This window comes from Anolis carolinensis, chromosome 3 (assembly GCF_035594765.1).
Source record: "Anolis carolinensis isolate JA03-04 chromosome 3, rAnoCar3.1.pri, whole genome shotgun sequence".
In the NCBI taxonomy this organism is placed as follows: domain Eukaryota; kingdom Metazoa; phylum Chordata; class Lepidosauria; order Squamata; family Dactyloidae; genus Anolis; species Anolis carolinensis.
The window spans coordinates 14,914,198-14,935,025 of NC_085843.1; the positions used below are offsets into that span (position 1 = coordinate 14,914,198).

Below are 20,828 nucleotides of genomic sequence, written 5' to 3' on the forward strand. Positions count from 1 at the left end.
ACAACATCCAGCACAGATGTATTTCAAAAAGCACAGGTAAGCACTCCCGGAGATGATGACAGTGACGATGATGATGATGGTGGCACTGAAGGCTGGCGAGACATTGTCCTCCAACACAGACTGGAGGCCAGCAGTTGCTGAGAAGGTGGGCAGTTCTGTCTTCTCTCCTAACGACAAAAGGAAAACAAAGTACAGATGTGACTTTAGATCACCAGTTTTCAAAGCGCTACTATATAGGCACAATTCTACTAAAGAAGCAAATACATTCATGGGCATTTATTTTTTTAACAGAAAATCTGGTATCAGAGGTAAAAAAGAACACCACAAAAAGAAGTATGGGTTGCTGTGAGTTTTCCGGGCTGTATGGCCATGTTCCAGCAGCATTCTCTCCTAACATTTCGTCTGCATCTGTGGCTGGCATCTTAAGAGGTTCTTTTGGCAGTGAGGCTAGTGGAGTGTATATGCCTCACTGCCAATAAAACCTCTGAAGATGCCAGCCACAGATGATGCAGGCTAAATGTTAGGAGAGAATGCCGCTGGAAACTCACAGCAACCCAGTCATTCCGGCCATGAAAGCCTTCAACAATAAGTTATGTTTCAGTAAACCTTATGAATAAGTAAATAAAAATAGTTTTGGACCACCTGAGCGCATCAAAATATGATTTTATCTTTCACCAGTCCCCCCTTATTTTGAACAGTACAGCTCTATTATCAGTGGTACCAGAATCCATGGCTTCATTTATCTGTGTCCAACAAAATATATCCTCTCTAAGCATTTACTACATCCTCCAGCATAACTCTTTGGTATTATTGCAGTGGTTCTCAACCTGTTGGTCCCCATCCCCAGATGTTTTGGCCTTCAATTCCCAGAAATCCTAACAGCTTGTAAACTGGCTGGGATTTCTGGGAGTTGTAGGCCAAAACATCTGGGGACCCACATGCTGAGAACCACTGTATTATTGGGTCAGAAGTCTTTCATTGCAAAAGAGTTCAATTTTATCTATATGTGAAGTACAGGGTAGATTATACAGGTTTTTCCCCCCATTTTTCTGGCTGACGTGGTAGATTTTTTAACACACTGGGAATAATCCATGAAGCAAACTTATTTTTTCCCTCAATTTCATTGATCCTCACAGGATCAAAGGATTCTGGAAGTAGCTGTAGTGTACCATGCCTATTACAAGCAGTCACGTCGGAAGAGTACATCAGAAGAGCAAGTGTAGCTGTAGACTGGAAGAACTGGGATAAATACTGTAGGACTGCTCAAGCTTTGTTTATTGCAGTGTTTATGGCAGACTTGCAGGTGCAATCTGACATCAAAAGCCTGGGTTTCTTCAACTATCCTACACCATAATATACTACTACAGCTACACACACACACACACACACACACACACAATATTTCTAGCCCGCCTTTCTCCACTGCAAAGGGGATTCAAGGTGGCTTTACATATTGGCAGCTATTTGATGCCTAAAAACAATACAAATTTAAAGTAGACAATTAAAATGGGATAATAAAATACAGTAAAAAAAATAAGAGACATTTAAAACTAAACTAGAAGGCTACTCTCTCAGTGTACAAGTGCCATATTAACCTGGGGAGATAAGGTGCTTCTAGCATTTATATAGGTAATATCTCCCTTATCCTGAGAGCACTGACATCAGATCTGGACCAAATTTGACACACAGAGCCAACATGACTATCTGTTAATACTGGTGAGTTTCAGGGTGATTACCATGGGAATCTGGGAATTGTAGTTCACCCACATCCTTAGGGAATTTCTAATGGGAGCATTAATACAAAACAAAAGCAAAGACTGGCATTTTTCTAATAAATTGTGCTACAGATTACCTAATATTATCTAACATCCAAAAGCAAACAATGTCTTTTCCAAATAACCCGGGCACTGCCGGGTCCCCAAGCTAGTAGGTAATAAAGTTAAAGAGGGGAAGGCATTGGCAATTACTGATTATTTTTATATCTTGCCAGAGGAGAATTACTAAGAGCTTGGCAGTATCAGAAAAGGTGGTAGCTTTTACAGGCTCCTTAAGAGGATTATAATAATTGGCAAGCAGATTATAATAATTGGCAAGCAGAATGCAAGAGAGAGAGAAAAAAGGGAACATATTAAAGAAGTACACTAGAGAGCCAGTTTGAATCCCCACTTGGAGATGGAAACCCACTGGGTGATTCTGGTAAGTTACAAGCCCAGAGGAAGGCAATGGCAACCCCTTTTCGAACAAATATTGTTAAGAAAACCGTGTAATAGGTACACCCTAGTTGTTAATGAGTGGGAGGCACACCGCAACAACGGAGAAAAATGATTCTACAAATGAAGATGAAAAGAATCTGATTTCAATAGCATATCCACATAGGTAATATCTTTTTCACCCTATAATGATATATTCTGGGTAGAAAAGCCATGGGAAATTTGTAACCCTTTAGTCACATATGGCTCACAGAGTTGTCCAACCTGGCCTCTGAAGACCTCTCCTTTCCTAGCGTGTATCCACTTCTTAATTGGGCAGGAAAACACTCTTATCTTTGATTGTTGGCTGTCTCAGGCTAATACAGATATTCCTCAAGATTGGTTTCTGCTGACTGCATTTTAATTCTAGACTCTTGCCCCAAGGAAATCTTCATGGCAATGACATCTTTTTCTGACCCTCTCACATATTGTGTATTAATGTGCAGTGACTCGAAGCTTGAAATAATGGGTTTCTGATGCTTTCCTTGGGAGTATTTGAATATTGTGTGACGGCTTTTCCATCAACGTCTGGATATAAACCTAAATGAACTTTATATCCACTTAACCATTTCTTCAATGTCTCCTGGTGTGACTGGAAATGTAAACTAAACCAATTTGGGTATTTAAAAGTGTACAGCACTGTTGTACAAACTGTGCCAAATACTGGAAGTCATGGCACTTGTGTGTGAGATAAGGTGCAACTGTGGAATAGCATTGTCGCAATTGTTTCCAGCCACAAGATTGCCAAAGTAGCAGCATAGTGCAATTGCGGAATAGTCAGATCGCAATGATGTCCTAAACCAGAAAAATGGCACGATTGTATGTGAACACAGTATTTCTTGGTCAGAGTGCTTTAGTGCCTCGTCCAAATAAACATAGAGTGATTCCATAGGAAGGAAACATTGGCCAGAATAATCGTGCTATAACCGTGTAGCGTGAAACGATTTTTATTATGTCTTAACAAATCCTGGATCCTCATTCCATTTCTGGTCTTTTGTCACTCTGCAGAAACTGATCATCTGAAATCTTACTTCAGATTCTTTTTCAGTAGACACAGCTGCTTTAAACTGCATGCGAACTGGCTCTTACTTTAACTACATCTTCCTCTCTTCCTCCTTGTGTTTGTTCATGCATTTATTCTATCTAAAAATTTATTTATTTATTTATTTATTTATTTATTTATTTATTTACAGCATTTATATTCTGCCCTTCTCACCCCGAAGGGGACTCAGGGCGGATCACATTACACATATAGGCAAACATTCAATGCCTTTTAACATAGAACAAAGACAAAAAAACATAGGCTCTGAGCGGGCCTCGAACTCATGACCTCCTGGTCAGAGTGATTCATTGCAGTTAATTGCAGCTGGCTTGCTCTCCCGCCTGCGCCACAGCCCGGGCCCATACTAAAAAAATACTAAAAATGCTAAAAATACTAAAAATGAAAGTGTGAAGGCAAAGAACACATTTCCCAAAAAATGAGAAACCACTCGATGTACAAGCATCATCTTTTGATTGCTCTCGAGAAAGCACTCAATGCTCACTGGAGACAAGTAAAAATAGAACAAGTAAGAACAGGACGTGTCATGAAAGGCTTTCATGGCTGAAATCACTGGTTTGCTGTGAGTTTTCTGGGCTGTATGGCCATGTTCCAGAAGCAATCTCTCCTGATGTTTTGCCCACATCTATGGTAGGTATCCTCAGAGGTTGTAAGAATAGGATGTTTTTGTATTGCATTCCTGGTGAGGATGAAATAGGAAGTAGAATAGAAAGTGGCAGTATCCAACCCACACAGAATTTGATGTCAGCCATTAAGCGACATAGGGCTTCTGGGAAGTATTAAGGCTTTTATATGTGCAGAATCAGAACCAAACATGAGGTGATGGATCATATACCTTTTAAGTGAAGACCTTTTAAGTGAAGAGAATGAGGAACTGGCTCACCAAACCTCAGTATTCTTCAACCGTGGAAGGGGGGGGGGTCACAAAATTATAAAAATGTAAAACAACATCAGGGGTTATTGAATCCAATCTCTAAGGCTATTCACTGGGGAACACCGAAGTGGGGACCATCAAGAGCACCACACATTGAAGTTTTTCTTTGTTCTGCCAAAATAGCTACTTGAAAGCACATACACACACATTGCTTGAGGATGGAGACTTGTGGACAGGCAACAATCTCTGCCTCTCAATGTTGACAGGCTTCCTTAGGCTGGAATGCTCTGAATCTTTTAGATGCAATGTCCATCATTCCTGAGGACTGGTCATGCTGGTTGTGGAAGGTTAAAATACAATAATTCAGTTCAGCCATGTATCTAGATCTGCTTATTTGATATGGGGGAATGTCAAAAACAAACATTCTAATATTTCCTTCTCATTGGGTACAAATATAATAGTTTTGTGCATTTGACTTACATTTTTTGCATATTGATCTTTTTGCTCTTTTACACTACACAATTATAGTGTTATAATAGAAGTCCAAACAGAAAACTGAAATGGTTCCCTACTAATACTTTTGACTCCAGGCTTAAGGTTTCTCCCACAGCTTGCCTAATAAACAGCTCATGTAGTCTCTCAGCTGATAGTGCCAGTAAGAAAAGAGAAAGACCACATCATAGAATATTGATTCAATCAAGAAAGCCATGGCACTGGATTTGCATGACTAGAGCAGGGCTGTTTTGACCTGAACTCTTGGAGGTGTCTCATTCATAGGGTCACTGTTAATTCAAGCCAACTTGAAGACAACCAACAACAAGCTCCAAAGAGGAAGTGTTTACTTATGAGATACAGTAGCATACTTATGGGCTGTGGTTGCATAGTGGGTTAAACTGCTAGCTGCAGGAAAAAGCAGCTGCTCAGAGGGTTAGCAGTTCAAAGCTGCGAGTCGGGATGAGCTCCTGACGGTCAGCCCTAGCTTCTGCCAACTTAGCAGTTCGAAAGCAACCAATGCGAGTAGATCAATAGGTACCACCTCAGCGAGAAGGTAGAAGAGCACTCATGCAGACGTGCTGGCAACACGATGAGACAGGAGGCTTCTTGGCATGGAAAAATGGAACAAGAGCACCTCCCCATGGCCGGAGTTAAGCATCACCTTCAAATGCTGAAGATGAAAAAAGTGGAAGGCCTTTATCTTATCTCTGTATTGTATGTCATTGTTCAAAGTGTAAAAGGCATTGAATTTTTGCCTTATATGTTTACTGTAATCTGTTCTGAATCTGTCCAGGGAGATAAAGTAGAATATAAAGTATATTATTATTGTTGTTGTTGTTGTTTTTATTGCTGCATTGTAGTCCTTATGGGGTCCACACTGAACCTGTCAGCTGATGTGGAGCCTATAGGCTTTACTGAAGTATGTAGTACCAGGAGGCCAACAACCATTTATTTTGCCAATACCCTTTTGAAGGGATAAAAGATTAGCAGCAGATACAAGAGTAGATACAACATTTCATCTGCTCTTGGTTTCTTCCAGCACCTTTCATGCCTGAGTCATGTTTATTTCTTTTCCAAATATTTCAGAGTTCATTGGTTGAAATTGTGAGTCACCTCGATCCATCCCTGAGGTGAGGAGAAAGAGGCAACAGGTGATCAAGCAGCTGAAACAGAAAGTGTGCATCATATTGCATTTATAGTGCTAAGTAGGACTGGTAATATTCAAAGTCAAAAATTCTGGAGCTATAGATGGTGACTTGAAGGCATGTAATAAATACAGAAAGATTTATAAAATCATCAGCTCATCTAGCCCAAGATTGGGGAACATGTAGTTCTGCAGTTGATGGTGGACTTATAAATAATTTAAAAGGATGCTAAGAATGGCAGCTCTATAGCATCAGGAAGGTGACATAATTCCTACCCCGATCTTGACTCAGAGATTGGAAATGTTGCTTTTTCAGACACTATCACTAATAGCCCTTAGGCAGCATGGAGGCTGGCTAATATGCTGGCTAGGGAATACTGAGAATTATAATCCAACCTCTATTTAATGTACTCTGGCTGGCAATGGCTCTCTAACACCCCAGGCAAAAGACACTTCTCATTACCTTCTATGAAATATCCATCTTACTGTGACTGTGGCGGACGTTTCCAAATGGTCCTCTGTCATCTCACTTTTTCTCTCTTCTCTGTCCACTTTGTCCTCAGCTTATTTCAATTTTGTTCTACAAATGTGTTTTGCAGAACAAAAGTAATTTGCACTCAACTACCGTAAGCAGTGGGAGAGAGGACAGGAGGGGTAAAATCTTGTTTTTCCCAGTAGGTTCAGCCAAAAGGAAACTGCTGTAGCCTCTCCTAGCTTGTGTTGTCTTTCTCATTTTTGCAATTTCTGGTGTGTCTTGGCCATACAAGTCCTGGTTCTCATCTCTGAAATGTTGAAGGGTATGCAAACACACGCACATACACCCAAGCAAAACTGGCTGTAATTTTTTTCTTCACATTAAAAGTACCATAAAATTTCAAAGTCAGATTGAAGCATTTCTAAAACTTGCTTTAGAAGACATACCTAACAATTTCTGTGAGCTAAGCAATATAAATATCTCTTTCTATCAGTGTGTGGAGCAAAGCATGGAGAAGAAGTCAATTGTAAGCATTTTTTGTGTTTTCTTTAGCACAAAATAAAAAGTCCCTTTGTTACCATAGAAATAAAAAACCTAGTAAATACAAAACCACAGAACTATGATGTTGTGTTAGTCATACTAATTAGAATAACTTCAGTATGCTGTGGATTCTTTTATGTTGATGCAAGCTCCCAGGTCCCCGATACCCCAAAACATATTTGAAAAAAATTAATCCTGCAATATAACTTCAAACACCTCCTAGGGCACATGGGAACAGTTTTGCCATATTTTCATGCTTCCTGGGACTCTTTTAGGCCCAAGGGCAACTTGCTTTAGAAAAACCAGATGTGAAGCAAAGATTGGCTTCTTGGTCACTTTCTGTTTTTATATTAAAGGCTTCCACTGGATTTAAAATACCTTTTCCAAAAAGGAAAAAAAAATGCCACCACACCTACTTGGACACATTACAGGTGGGATAAATGTAAGCTCTTGGTGGTGGACATGGGAGAAGTAAATCCTTTAGATTCCACATGGAAGGCTGAAAATGAAATAAATCAGCAAACTGCTTGATTAGCAGGCCTCTTTCCAACTTATCTACCAGTTTTGGCTCTTTTTTAGTAAAATAAAATAGGGATAGAACCTCCTGTATTACCAGCAGTTGCTAATAAACTATTTCAGTGATAGGAATGTATCTTAATTTGGCATTATATAGCAAAATGCCACCTCCTCTGACAATGAACAACCTTATCCAGTCTAAGTAAAAGAGAACACAGCAGAGCATTGAAAATAGATTTCAATAAAGTCTGGCAAAGGAGCTCAAGATACCTGACCTCTATGGAAACACCAGTCTGAGCTGAGAACCTAAGCAGGGTTGAGCCCAGTTAGGACTTCGATAGGAGATCAACAAAGAATAACAGAGTTATCAAGCTCTGGAGTCCGAGTTGATAATTCTATGCTTAATGGACCCCTGGTCTAACTCATTATAAGGCAACATATTATGTTCCTGTCATGTTATATCATGTCATGTTAGTTGAAGCTGAGCATGTATGGACTTAACAGAGCTTGGATAGAAGACCACAGGAGTTATTTACAAACCACTGCTGAGTTTTCTGTGGCAAACGAAGGGATGATACAATTAGGAATAATTTTATTAAAGTAACAGGGATTTACACTACATCAGAATAACTCAAAGGTAGCATTGCTGATTTCTTTGTGTATGGTTTTGAAAGTTATATAGTGAACAAAGCTGAGAGGAAGAAAATCAACACATTTGAAAAGTGGTGCTGGAGCCTTCTATGGACATTGTGAACTGCTTAAAGGAGAAGTGAAAGAGTCTTAGAGCAAACACACCTGATCTCTCCAAAGCTCAGGAAAGTGAGAGATTGCATGAAAAGTAGATTGTTTTAGCTGCTTCAGTTTCTCCACCTATGTAGTCGACTGAATTGTGCCTGGTGGTTGACTGATATTGTCAACTGTTATAATACCCCTGTTTTATATTGTATTATTGTTTTTATCTTTTTAGACTGTGAAGTGTATTTATGTTGTTGTTTCTTTGTTTAATTATGTTGTTTGGGCTTCGCCCCATGTAAGCTGTCCTGAGTCCCCGTGGGGAGATGGTGACGGAGTATAAATAAAGTATTATTATTATTATTTCAATCAAACAAGTTTTTGATGACAATTATCCAAACCAGAGCTTCAATGATAACCGTATCGGATACCTGGCGACTATCCATTCCAGCACAGGCTTACAGGTATTCCAGCGCAAACCATCTGGATAAAACCAGCTGTCTGTCTCTGTCTTAAATTCCTACATTGAATTTCTCTATTAAAGGAAATGAATGGCAACAACGAAACTCAGGAGAATTCTAACAAAGCAGTAAGAAAGAAAAATCTATTCCATTGTGTTTTTCAAATGTAATCAGTGGGAAATTACACACAACTCTATTGTAATGATTTTGCTCTACCTGGACATTTCCCTTCCAAAATTGCTACTGATTTCCTATATAGAGTTGAGTTTAACTACTGCTCTGTATAGTTCTGTGGAACTTTTCAGATTTGCCATCTGGTTGCTATGGAGATTCAGGAAAAGCAGCCTGTTGTATACAATTTCCCAGACCATGTTAATCATGAATATGACGATTTAGTGCAATAGGTACAAACTACCAAAACCTGTCTTACTAAATTGTGGAAAGCTGCTTCCACTGAAGAGAATAGAGTTTGTTGTTCAAATAATGTCATAGAACAAAAAGGTGGTGGGAGATGAGAAATGCAAGTTATATTTACTTAAGAACTAATGAAAACCAGGTGGCTCTGTTTCAAAATAATTTGCACTCTTTTATTTTCTTATGCAGAGATCATAAACGTGTACTTTAGAAAACATGGTCATGTAAGTTTAAAAAATTGCCATGTATCTTGTCATGGACATTATTTTGCAACTTTAAAAAATATATTGAAATTTGCTGCTAAAAGAGAAAACAAAACATCCCAACTGAAACATCTGCTCAGCCTTTTAAAAAAGTCTACATGATTATTGGTTTTATAAACGGTTCTATTATTATCCGCTTCACATTTTGTTTTCAGACAGCATTGCAAAAAAAACCCCTCACTTTGGTAGAGATGTGATGAAATTTCTAAGTTGCTTAATCATTACAGTGCTTGGGAAAGTTACTTTGTTGACTCCAGCTCTTTTTTTTTTTTTCATGTCACAAGCGACTTGGAAAAACTGCGTCACTTCTGGTATGATAGAATTGGCCATTTGCAAAGACATTGCCCAGCGGATGCCCAGATGTTTTGATGTTTTTACCATTCTTGTCGGATGCTTCTCTCATGTCCCCGCATGGGGAGCTGGAGCTGACAAAGAGAGTTCATTCACGTTCTCCCGGATTCCAACCTTCAGGTCAGCAACCCAACCTTCAAGTCAGCAGTCCTGACAGCCCAATAGTTTAACCCATTGTGCCACTGGAGACTCTATCTCCAAAAATTTCAACAACATGGTCAGTGCTGCAGGCAAAAAATAACAGCTTTTCCAAGCTCTGCTTCATTTTTCAATAGCCAGTGTCGTTTTACTGAGGTCTATGCTATTTTAGAAATGTTGTAACCTCAATATTATGTGCCCAGGGCTGCCCCATCTAATGTTATGGATACAGTGCCAGACCCTGAGAACAATTAACACTCTCTGTTAGATAAGAATTGCCAAGTATGCATTAAATATTACTCATACACATTTTTTCTGCTTAACTCTAAAGTCCTATAAAATACTGAAGCCTGGAATAAAGTTTGTTTTGTTTTGACAGTTTGTTGTTTCATTTCAGTAAATAAGATACAGAGTTACAAATTAAGAATATACTGGTATGGATCTTGACTGTGCCATGAACTCTGGTCTGGGCTGTGGCGCAGCTGGCTAGTAACCAGCTGAAATAAATCACTACTGACCGAGAGGTCATGAGTCCGAAGCCTGGATTGGATTAAGACCTCGACCATTACATAGCCCAGCCTGCTGTTTACCTAAGCAGCCCGAAAGACTGTTGCATCTGTCAAGTAGGAAATTTAGGTACGCTTTATGCAGGAGGCTAATTTAACTAATTTACAACACCATAAAACTGCCAGCAACATGCTGGAAAGGAATGAGGAAGTACAGTCACTTTGGATGGTGAAGCAATAGCTCCCCCATGGCTGGAATCGTGAAGCTAGAAATTTTAAATGCCTCTGTGTGTCTATACTGTATGTTGTTTGTCTGATGGTATTGAATGTTTGCCATATAGATGTTCATTGTAATCCACCCTGAGTCCCCTTCGGGGTGAGAAGGGTGGAATATAAATACTGTAAATAAACTCACTAAGTGCTGTTAAGCAAACTAAAACGCTGCAACTCTAGACTTTCAATGTGTATTATTATAGCATCACCTTGAAATAATAAAGGTGGGTGGCAAATCTGCTTTGCTTTTTTTGACTAAGATGTATCCATGCAGTTTTGTGTCTTCTTCCTGCTCTTGCAGGTTTTATACCTGATGCTACTTATTGATGGGGTTGGGGAAAGAGGTAATTCACATGATGTAACAGCTAGTCTTAGCTTTGAGGGAGGGAAGAAATAAAAGAGGTTGCATAATAAACCCTCTTTTTTCCTTCTGTGGGAGATCAGACCAGCTATATTTACATTATGTTAACTGCGATCTTTCTGTGCTTCCCTCCCCACTGGAAATGAGCAGCAGTGGAGTTGCTCCTCTCAGGATTTCAAGCTGCTAGTGGGGAGATTTTGGATGAGGTACAAATAGTTAAACTGCCCTGAATCCCTTTCGGGAATGAGGGCAATCTAGAAACGAAGTTTTATGTTTATTATTATTATTATTATTATTATTATTATTATTATTATTATTATTATTATTAAAAATAGCCCTTGAGCCCTATCCAAAAATACACATGCACATGTATAAGCTGCTCTTAGAAATTGTTGCTCTTACGGAAGTATGGACTTGACGGGAGCTATCCAAGGTGTTGAAGCTTGTCCTGCAAATAGATTCAGCACCTTGGATAGTTTTGGCCTAAAACCTGTAGCAGATTAATCACTTCACTAATACTGGAGCCAGTAGTATTTCCTATGTTTGGCTAAATGCCATCTATTGTTGCACTGGAAGTCAGAATAGAACTTTCTGGCAATGAAAGCCTTGAATAGGGCTGTGGGTCACACCGAGAATACAAGACATACTTTCCACTCCTATCTTATGGTGTATTTGTGTGTATGTATATATAAGGAGTGTGTATGTATAACAAAGGAGCCCCCGGTGGTGCAGTGGATTAAACCACTGAGCTGCTAAACTTGCTGACCAAAAGGTTGGCAATACGAACCCGGGGAGCAGGGTGAGCTCCTGCTATTAGTCCCAGATTCTGCCAACCTAGCAGTTCGAAAACATGCAAATGTGAGTAGATCGCATTTCGAAAACATGCAAATGTGAGTAGATCAATAGGTACAGCTCTGGTGGGAAAGTAACTGTGCTCCATGCAGTCATGCTGGCTACATTACCTACATGACTGGCTCTTCGGCTTAGAAATGGAGATGAGCACCACCCTTCAGAGTCAGACACAACTCAACTTAATGTCAAGGGGAAAACTGTTTTGAAAAAAAGAAAGGAAGACCTATACAAAAATTAGAGTCTGTTCTCATTGGCATAGTTTTAAATATAGATTTTACTCTTTCTTTTTTAAAAAAGAAAGAAAGAAAGAAACCAGCTGTATTTTGGGTAAAATACAATATATGTTTTGCAATATTTAATGTAAAAATGTTCAAAATATATTGCAAAACATAAAAGTGCAAAAACTCAAGTAACATATCAAGAATCCCTTTCGACCAGAGAGTAAAAGAATTCGTCAATACACACCATCCTTTCATCCCCATTGAAGAGTCTAAATTAATAATGCAATGCAAACCTGCCAATAGTAGAAACCACTTTGATGTTGATGTATGTAGATCGATTTTAGACTTGAAGGCCTTAGACTCACTGAACCAAAACTTACTTTATACTGTTTTGTTCCTCAGATTTCACTTTTGTCTAATCCGCCTTGGTAGATGTTGGAGATGGTTGGTGTTGGGCCTAAAAGACAGCTCTAGATGCCATATTGAGAAGTCTCTGATTAATGCTTTCTGGACTGAATACAATGACTAGTTATTTTCATATAAATATGATTAAAATCCCCAAATGACTTTTCTACAAGGAGCTAGAGAATGTGACGCAAATGAGTGGGATAGGAGATGGATCTCCATATCTCAGAACAGATAACTGCAGTAAAAGCTGACATGTAGGTGAAACAACAAACCTGATCAAAACTAGCTAAGAAGTTTTGATATTTTTCCTTTTGGATGTTATATGAAATGTCCTTGTACTTAAAAATTATATAGATAGAAAGCAGTAGGCAGCTTGTAAACAAGGTATCTGTTACATCTATAGACACATAAGTGAGTATAGAAGATAAGAATGAGAAAGAAAATAACAGCTATTTAAACTTATTTCTGTATTAGCCATGAGATGTAAAAGCAAGCTAAGAAAAGTAATGATCCATCACTGAGATACTTTTAATATTCCAAACTCTGCACAACATAAATAGCTTTGTTGGGTGAGTTGAAGGCCTTGGTAGGCATTGCTGGAAACTCAAAAGCAGAGAAATATGAAGAAAGCTCTCCCTTCTCTTTTTATTACCATTACTTAGTATTGTTTGTAATAATTCTTTGCTCTAAAACAGTGGTTCTCAATCTGTGGGCCATGGTGAAAACGAAAATCTGGTCCACAAACCTCCTTCCTCTTTATTTATTGGTTTTGATTTATTTATTTTTTTGCTCCTTCCCACAGAGCTGACGATTGCATTGGACAGATCACATCAGCTCTAGCTTATTAAATATGGTTTTCTGTGGGCGAGGAGATGGCAACTACTCAATGGCATATGTTCTGTATCAGAAACTAGAGCTGATGTGGTCTATCCAATGCAATGTTCTGAATCAGCACCTCAGATAACCAAACCCAATCTAAAGTTGACCAAAAACTGATTCGTAACCCTTTTGGTATTTATGTTGGAGAGTGGTACCTGGTCAAGTGGTTCCTGGTCAAAGTGGTTCCTGGTCAAAAAGTGGTTCCTGGTCAAGTGGGCCCTGGTCAAAGGGGGCTCTGGTCAATGTTTTTTTTAAAAAAGCGTAACTCAAGACCAAGGATGCATCCACACTTAGAATTAACACAGCTTTAATTGCCGTGGCTCAATGCTATGGAATCCTGGAATTCGTTGTTTGGTGAAGTGCCAAAACTTTTGGCAGAGAAGGCTAAAAATCTTGTAAAACTACAATTTCCATGATTCCATAGCATTGAACCAGGGCAGCTAAAGTGTGTCAAACTGAATTCATTTTACAACATAGACGTTTTCCTAAGGGTGCCTTTTGGTTCTTATTCAGAAAACAGAAGACACAATGGAAATGCTGTTGTTTATTTTCTCACCCTCCAGAATTATCCCCAGCTATTTTATCTCCCTAATGCAGTTTCTCTCAGCATTCTGATTCCATCTGTATTCTACCGTATCTCCTAAAGAGGGAATGCAAACAGCCTTAACTATAAATGTAGCCAATACAGCAAAAGAGGCAGAAAACGATTGAAGGATGGAGCTGCTTGAAGTTTCCTCCAACTTTGCGGGCTGCCTGGAGGCTCAAAATGTGAGAAGAGAGAGCCAGATTAATTCTTTCCTTGCAGTGTTCCAGTTTGGCTGGATAGAGTCCAGGCATCATCTCCAAGTCATGCCTGATAGCGGCACCAAAGTTAGCCTGATCCTCCTTTCATTTCATCTCTTGTTCTCTTGGTACTAATTATGTGCCATATGCTACACAAAGATAATGTACGCCTTCCTTCCACAATTATAGGCTTGAAAAAAACAAAACATTATCCTCATTGCATCCATCTGAAACCCATTAACTTTGATGCTTTGTGCGACCATACAAGACTGGTCTAAGGGTGAAGACAATGGGGTGGGAGGACCAAAGCAACAAGAGAGACAACGGTTGGGTTCAGCAGTAGTCAAGGTGAACATCTTTTAAAATACATTTAGTATTTTTTGTGACAAACATGTATAGAAATAAGAAAAAATCAGCACTAAAAAGCACTCCCAGGGTGAAGGAAGTAGTGGCAGAACAATGGCTGGAAATGATAATATGAGTCTGAATCAACTGCTGGAGGTTTTGAACCTCTGCAGTCATAAGCTTTTGTTTGGCTCGACCGCAGAAACAGACAAGGACATCCTATTCAAGCACAGTATTGTGTGATTATCATATCAGCTTGTCACTCAAGTAATGTTATTATGTATGCACCCTATTCCTACTCAGCAGAGAAATCACAGAAGATTAATTGTAGGTTACAATTTGTGAATCTAAATCCAGTTGTTTGTCCTAGGTAAAGTAGACCCAAGGAAGCAACAAACCATGATAAGACTACACTTATAGGAGCCCCCAGTGGTGCAATGGGTTAAACCCTTGTGCCAGCAAGACTGCTAACAAAAAGGTTGGCAGTTTGAATCCGGGGAGCAGGGTGAGCTCCCATCTGTTAGCTCCAGCTTCCCATGTGGGGACAAGAGAGAAACTTCCCACAGGATGGTAAAACATCCAGGAATCCCCTGGGCAACGTCCTTGCAGACGGCCAATTCTCTCACACCAGAGGTGACTTGTAGTTTCTCAAGTCGCTCCTGACACACACAAAACTACATTTATACAGGCTGCACTGTGTGAATTAATTTTTATTCTACTTGAGCAGGTGAATTCAACACATGATACTGGCAGCTGTAATGTTTTTTGGCAATAAAGTGTTCATTTGGAAGCCTGAATGAGTAGGAATTCACCTTTTAAATATATCGCAGTCCTGCTGCACTATTTAAGGTTTTAAAAAATAACTGTTCTTTATTTTTTTTCAAACAAAAATAGAATTCTGGATATGTTTAATTTCATTCTGATTTTTTAAAAGAGTACATTGCAAATTGCAGACAGCTAGAACGTAAGAAAAAAAATTCAAGAATGTAGTAAAACAAATCAGTCATACTGTACAATGAAACTAGCATTTGTACCTGTATTTGGTAATCAAAATGCAGCTCTGCCATATAATGAAATGTTGACCATTATCATGATGGCCACTATAAAAGGCTTGTCCTTGTTAAGTGGACAACCCTTGTCCACTTAAGTCTGGATGAAGACTGGATGATACATACCCACCTCATCAAACTAGTTTTTCTCCTATCCAAATCAACTATAATACAAGCTTTTGTATTTTGCAAAAACAAGCTTTTGACTTGTTGCATGGCCAACAGATGACTTTTCCCAATCCATCCAATGTCCTCCTATGTTACTGCCTTCCCCTTATTTATTAAAAAAAGGGGCAGATCTTGGGCAACTATACAAATTGGCAGTAGTGCAATGGGTTAAACCCTTGTGCTGTGGAACAGCTGACCTGAAGGTTGGCAGTTAGAAACCATGGGACAGGGTGAGCTCCCGCTGTCAGCCCTAGCTCCTGCCAATCTAGCAGTTATAAAAAGCAAATGTGAGTAGATAAATAGGTACCACTTCAGCAGGAAAGGCGTAAAGACACTCAAAGCAATCATGCCGGTCACACGACCAGGAGGTGACAACGAAGGCTCCTCAGCTTTGAAATGGAGAAGAATTCCTCCCGCAGAGCCAGAGATGAGCAATGCATCCGGAGCCGGAAATTAAAGGAGAAGCCTTTCCCTTTAACTGTATATGTGTGTCTCATTGTATTGTATCAAAGCAATTAATGTTTGCCTGTATTTGTTTATGTGTACTGTAATCCACTCTGAGTCCCCATGGGGAGAAGGTTGTTATTTGTGCCAGCAGAGAAATATATTTTCTATTTTCCAAAGCTGGACAGTTCCAAACATTTTTTAATAAGGAAACAATTAAGGTAAAGCATAAAACAGCAATTAGTTTAATCATGGTCATTTACTGTCTGCTTTCAGAACTGCAATGCCGGCTGTTTTGGCAAAGAAGAATCAACAGGCATGAAAAGACCACCTCCAAAACATGTCCCAAAACATACATCACAAGCACAAAGAATGACCTGCAGATGAGTGTACCATCACACACAAAACCCACAGCTCTGGCACAATTGCTTTCTGATTGATAAAAGGTACTCATTTCAGATCCTTTGCTTACGGGTGCCTGCCTATGAAACGGACCTTGTGTCATGTGATAGGAAGCAGTAGGCAAAGGGTGTCTGAAGACCTCATCACACATGAAAAAAATAAGCATCCTAGGACATTTCTGCCCCACTTCACTCACAAAGTCCCACTCCGCCCATCAGATGAAGTAGGTTGATCTCTGGTGGGGCTCTGTGGACTAAAACAGTGGCAGAAAAGATCGCTACACTAAGTTTATCCCAAGAACATTAGTTAAGTATGGGATGGGACCAAGCCAAGGATCTCATTAAGCAACGAATCCTGGACACAGAGCGCCAATCGGACTTAGCCTGTGCCCCAGCATTTATCATTAGTGAAGCTAATAGATACCTCACCGCCTCCAGGGCTTTTACCCTGGCAAGATGCCATGCCCTCCCATCGGCTGTATTGGAGGGGAGGTATTGGAAGACCCCCTTCAAGGAGATTATGCCCCTATGAATCCGCACACAGAAACAACTGAGCATGTGCTCCTTCAATGCACATTCTACAGAGACCTTAGAACTAATCTCATTACACCGTGGCTTCTAAAATATCCAGGGTGCACTGAAAAATATTACTCCACACTGCTGCTCTTGGACTCTAGCACTACAATAGGTTACAATGTTGCTAGGTTTTGTGCTGGAGCAATAAAAATTGGGCCTCTGGTGCGCTGAGCTGCTGAATTTGCAGACCAAAAGGTCACAGGTTCGAATTCGGGGAGCGGAATGAGCACCCACTGTTAGCTCCAGCTCCTGCCAACCTAGCAGTTCGAAAACATGCCAATGTGAGTAGATCAATAGATACTGCTCCAGTGGCACTCCATGCAGTCATGCCGGCCACATGATCTTGGAGGTGTCTACGGACCACGCCGGCTCTTCAGCTTAGAAATGGAGATGAGCACCAACCCCCAGAGTCAGACATGACTGGACTTAATGTCAGGGGAAACCTTTATTTATTTATTTTTATTTACAGCATTTATATTCCGCCCTTCTCACCCCGAAGGGGACTCAGGGCGGATCACATTATACACACACAGGACAAACATTCAATGCCCATATACATAGAACCGAGACAGAGACAGAAAGACGCAGAGGCAATTTAACCTTCTCCTGAGGGGATGTTCGATTTTGGCCACAGGGGGAGCAGCTGCTTCATAATCCACTCTGACCGCACTTCCTCATTCCAACGTTGTAAATTAGTTAAATTTGCCTCCCCACTTTTTATAAATGGTACCTTATCTCCTACTTGATAGATGCAACCATCTTTCGGGTCAGGAGCAACCGGAGGATGCCTGCCATAGATGTGGGCGAAACGTCAGGAGAGAATGCTTCTGGAACATGGCCATGTAGCCAGGAAAACTCATAGCAGTCCAGTGATTCCAGCAGTGACAGCCTTTGACAACACAGTCTAATAATCACTTGGTTAAAGAAAAGGCAGGGAATTGCTTTAATATTTGCATGTATTTATTATAAATGAAAACTTAGTTGTCAGCAGAACAGCGAATTTACTGTAATGAGTGTTTTTCATTAATTCATCGCGTTAATGAAATGAACTAAGAGCAAAGGCATTTTCACTAAGTATCATGTCATGTTTTATTCCTCATTTAATCCGATCTATTTTGACTTTCACTTTGTGAAAAATAACAGTTTACTAAAAAGCCATGAAAGTGCTCTTTTGTTGTTAGATATACACAATGAAGAAATCTCTTCACTGAGCAAGATTTTTATAAAAAATATATACAATCTCTGTTGTCTGTCCATCCGTCCTGTCTTTCCTCCAAAAGGCTATGAGCAGTGAAACAAACAAAAACTTAAATCAATAAACACTTGGACACACTAACTATGCTATATGGCCGTCTAGCATTTTACATCTGTATTCATATGTCACCGGTGAAGGCACCTGCATCAATATCAGCACTTATTCTTTAGCACAATAAAAGCAACAATGTGATTTTGTTTTATCTATTATCCTGGTGTTTGAAGGACCAACTATACCAAAGGCACCAAATCTTATCTGATCTTGGAAAATAAGCTGGATCAGCTCTGGATAGAACTTAGATAGGTGACTGCCAGTGAATATCAAGTGTTATAGCACGCATGGGCTAACTTTGGCCTTCCAGGTGTTTTGAACTCTAACTCCCACAATTCCTAACATCTGGTACGCTGATAGGAATGGTTAGAGTTGAAGTCCAAAACACCTGGAGGCCCGAAGTTTGCCCATGCCTGCTATAACGCTTGCTATTCACTAGCAGTCAGCCATCTAAGTACTACCAAGAGCTGATCCAGCTTATTTTCCAAGATAGGATTTGGTGCCTTTGGGATAGTTTGTCCTTCAAACACTGGGACAATAGCTCAAACAAAATTTAAGCACTCGACTGGCAATAGCCTAGCTTACTGTCCAGCTAAGAAGTTCGAAAACAGCTGTAGCGGTGAGTAAAGAAATTAGGGACTGCTTAAGAGGGGAGGTTAATTTAATTTATGACACCATAAAACTGCTGGCGATCAAAGAGCAAGGAGGAAATATTATGATCAAAAAGGACTCTGCGTCATAGTGGATGAAGCAACAGCTCCTTCTGTGGCTTGAATCGAGCATACCCTCCAGAAGTTGAAGTTGGAAAATGTTGAATTACCTCTATCTGTCTGTATATATTGTATGTCTAAAAACAGCATCGAAAGTTTGCCATGCATATGTGCATTGTGATCCGCCCTGAGTCCCCTTCAGTGTGAGAAGGGCGGAATATAAATACTGTACTGTAAATAAATAAATAAATGCCTGTGTTATAGACCTTATTTCAGAGCAAGGAACTGGCAAAACTACCTCTGAATATCCATTGCCTAAGAAAACCCTATAAAATTAATGAATAGTTGTCAACCATAAGTCGACAGGTGAGTTGAAGACACATTTACATGTGTTTCATAAAACTGCAAATGGGCACCCACTTTAGACCCTTTCCTTCAAAAAAAATTGCCTTCTTTAGTAAAGTTTCTTCTGCTCTCAATCCCCCAGTCAAATTTTCTGGCTGGCTTTTTTTGCTATTGACCGTGGAAGAAACTATGCAGTTGCAATGGATACTCCTAAAGATGTCTCTGAGAGATCCTTCACCAGTATCCCCATCCATTACTATGGCTGCCTAAAAGTTGTTTGGCACATTTAGTCTTTCTCTCAGGAAAAGTCTATCTGATATGGGCCATTCTACCGTTGGCACTGCATCTTCCCTCTCAGAAGCATCCATTCTCACCACTGCAGAAAAGTAGTGCAATTGGCGGAGAAATGGGCTTAAGGTACCCAAGCAAATCAGAAGATCTTCAGCTATTGTTGTCTGTAACATAGGCTTTCAGAGGAGCCTCTTACAACTAGTGTGCCATTAGTGAAAAGCCCTTTCATTACTGAAAAGTGTCAGACGTTGTGATCTAGTTGTCATTATGCACAAAAGAAAGAGAAACTCACTGCCCTTTTTCACCTGAGCACACTGTGAGCTTCAAACCAAATGGCGACAGGTTTGATGCTTTAAGGGAGCATATTGCATTCAATAATGAAGAAGCACATTTTATGGCACTGCCCTTTATTGTCTTTTTTCAAACCAGTGAACACAGAGCTCTTTGGTCTTCAAAGCTCACCTTCATTGTCTACACATCTTTCCTCATATATCCTCCAAGGAAAAGTTATAGAGTACATGCTTTTAGTACATTAATTCCCCATCTCCAACTTCCCCACCATAGAAAAGCTAGTACCAGGATTTTCAGTTATTCAAATCACATTGTGCTTCAGCTCCTTGATTTCTAATTTAATTGTATGATACGATTCCTAAGCCATACCACTGAGCATAAAATAGTTTCTAGAGATGCATCTACACTGTAGGATTAAAGCAGTCTGGCTCCAGTTTAAGTGCCATGGCTGAATATTGTGGAATCATGGAAACTGTAGTTTTATAAAACTTTTAGCCTTCTCTGCCAAAGAGTGCTGGTGCTTCACCAAAGTACAACTCTCAGGATCCCATTGCATTGAGACATTGAGACATTGAGTTGAAGTGCTGTCAGACTGAATTAATTCTGCAGTGGATTCACTCTAGGACTACAGTTTAATATGGAGCACACATTATGTCCTGAAAAAACTTGGTGAAAAAATCCCAGTTCTTCAATGTAGTTGCATGTTGACCCATTACAATGCTATACATTTCATAGGGTTTCCTTAGGCTGCAAATATTCTGAAGTGGCTTTGCCAGCTCTTTCCTCAGAAATATGGCTTACAGAAGTGCTTCTCAACCTGTGGGTCCCCAGATGTTTTGGCCTTCAACTCCCAGAAATCCTAACAGTTGGTAAACTGGCTGGAATTTCTGGGAGTTTTAGGCCAAAA

General features: G+C 39.8%; 1 protein-coding gene across 1 annotated transcript in view; it reads right to left on the minus strand.

Moving 5' to 3' along the window:
- grm5 (glutamate metabotropic receptor 5) overlaps window positions 1-20,828 on the minus strand; it is a 1,174,932-nt gene that overhangs the window by 159,797 nt on the left and 994,307 nt on the right. The gene's annotated exons all lie outside the window — the stretch shown is intronic.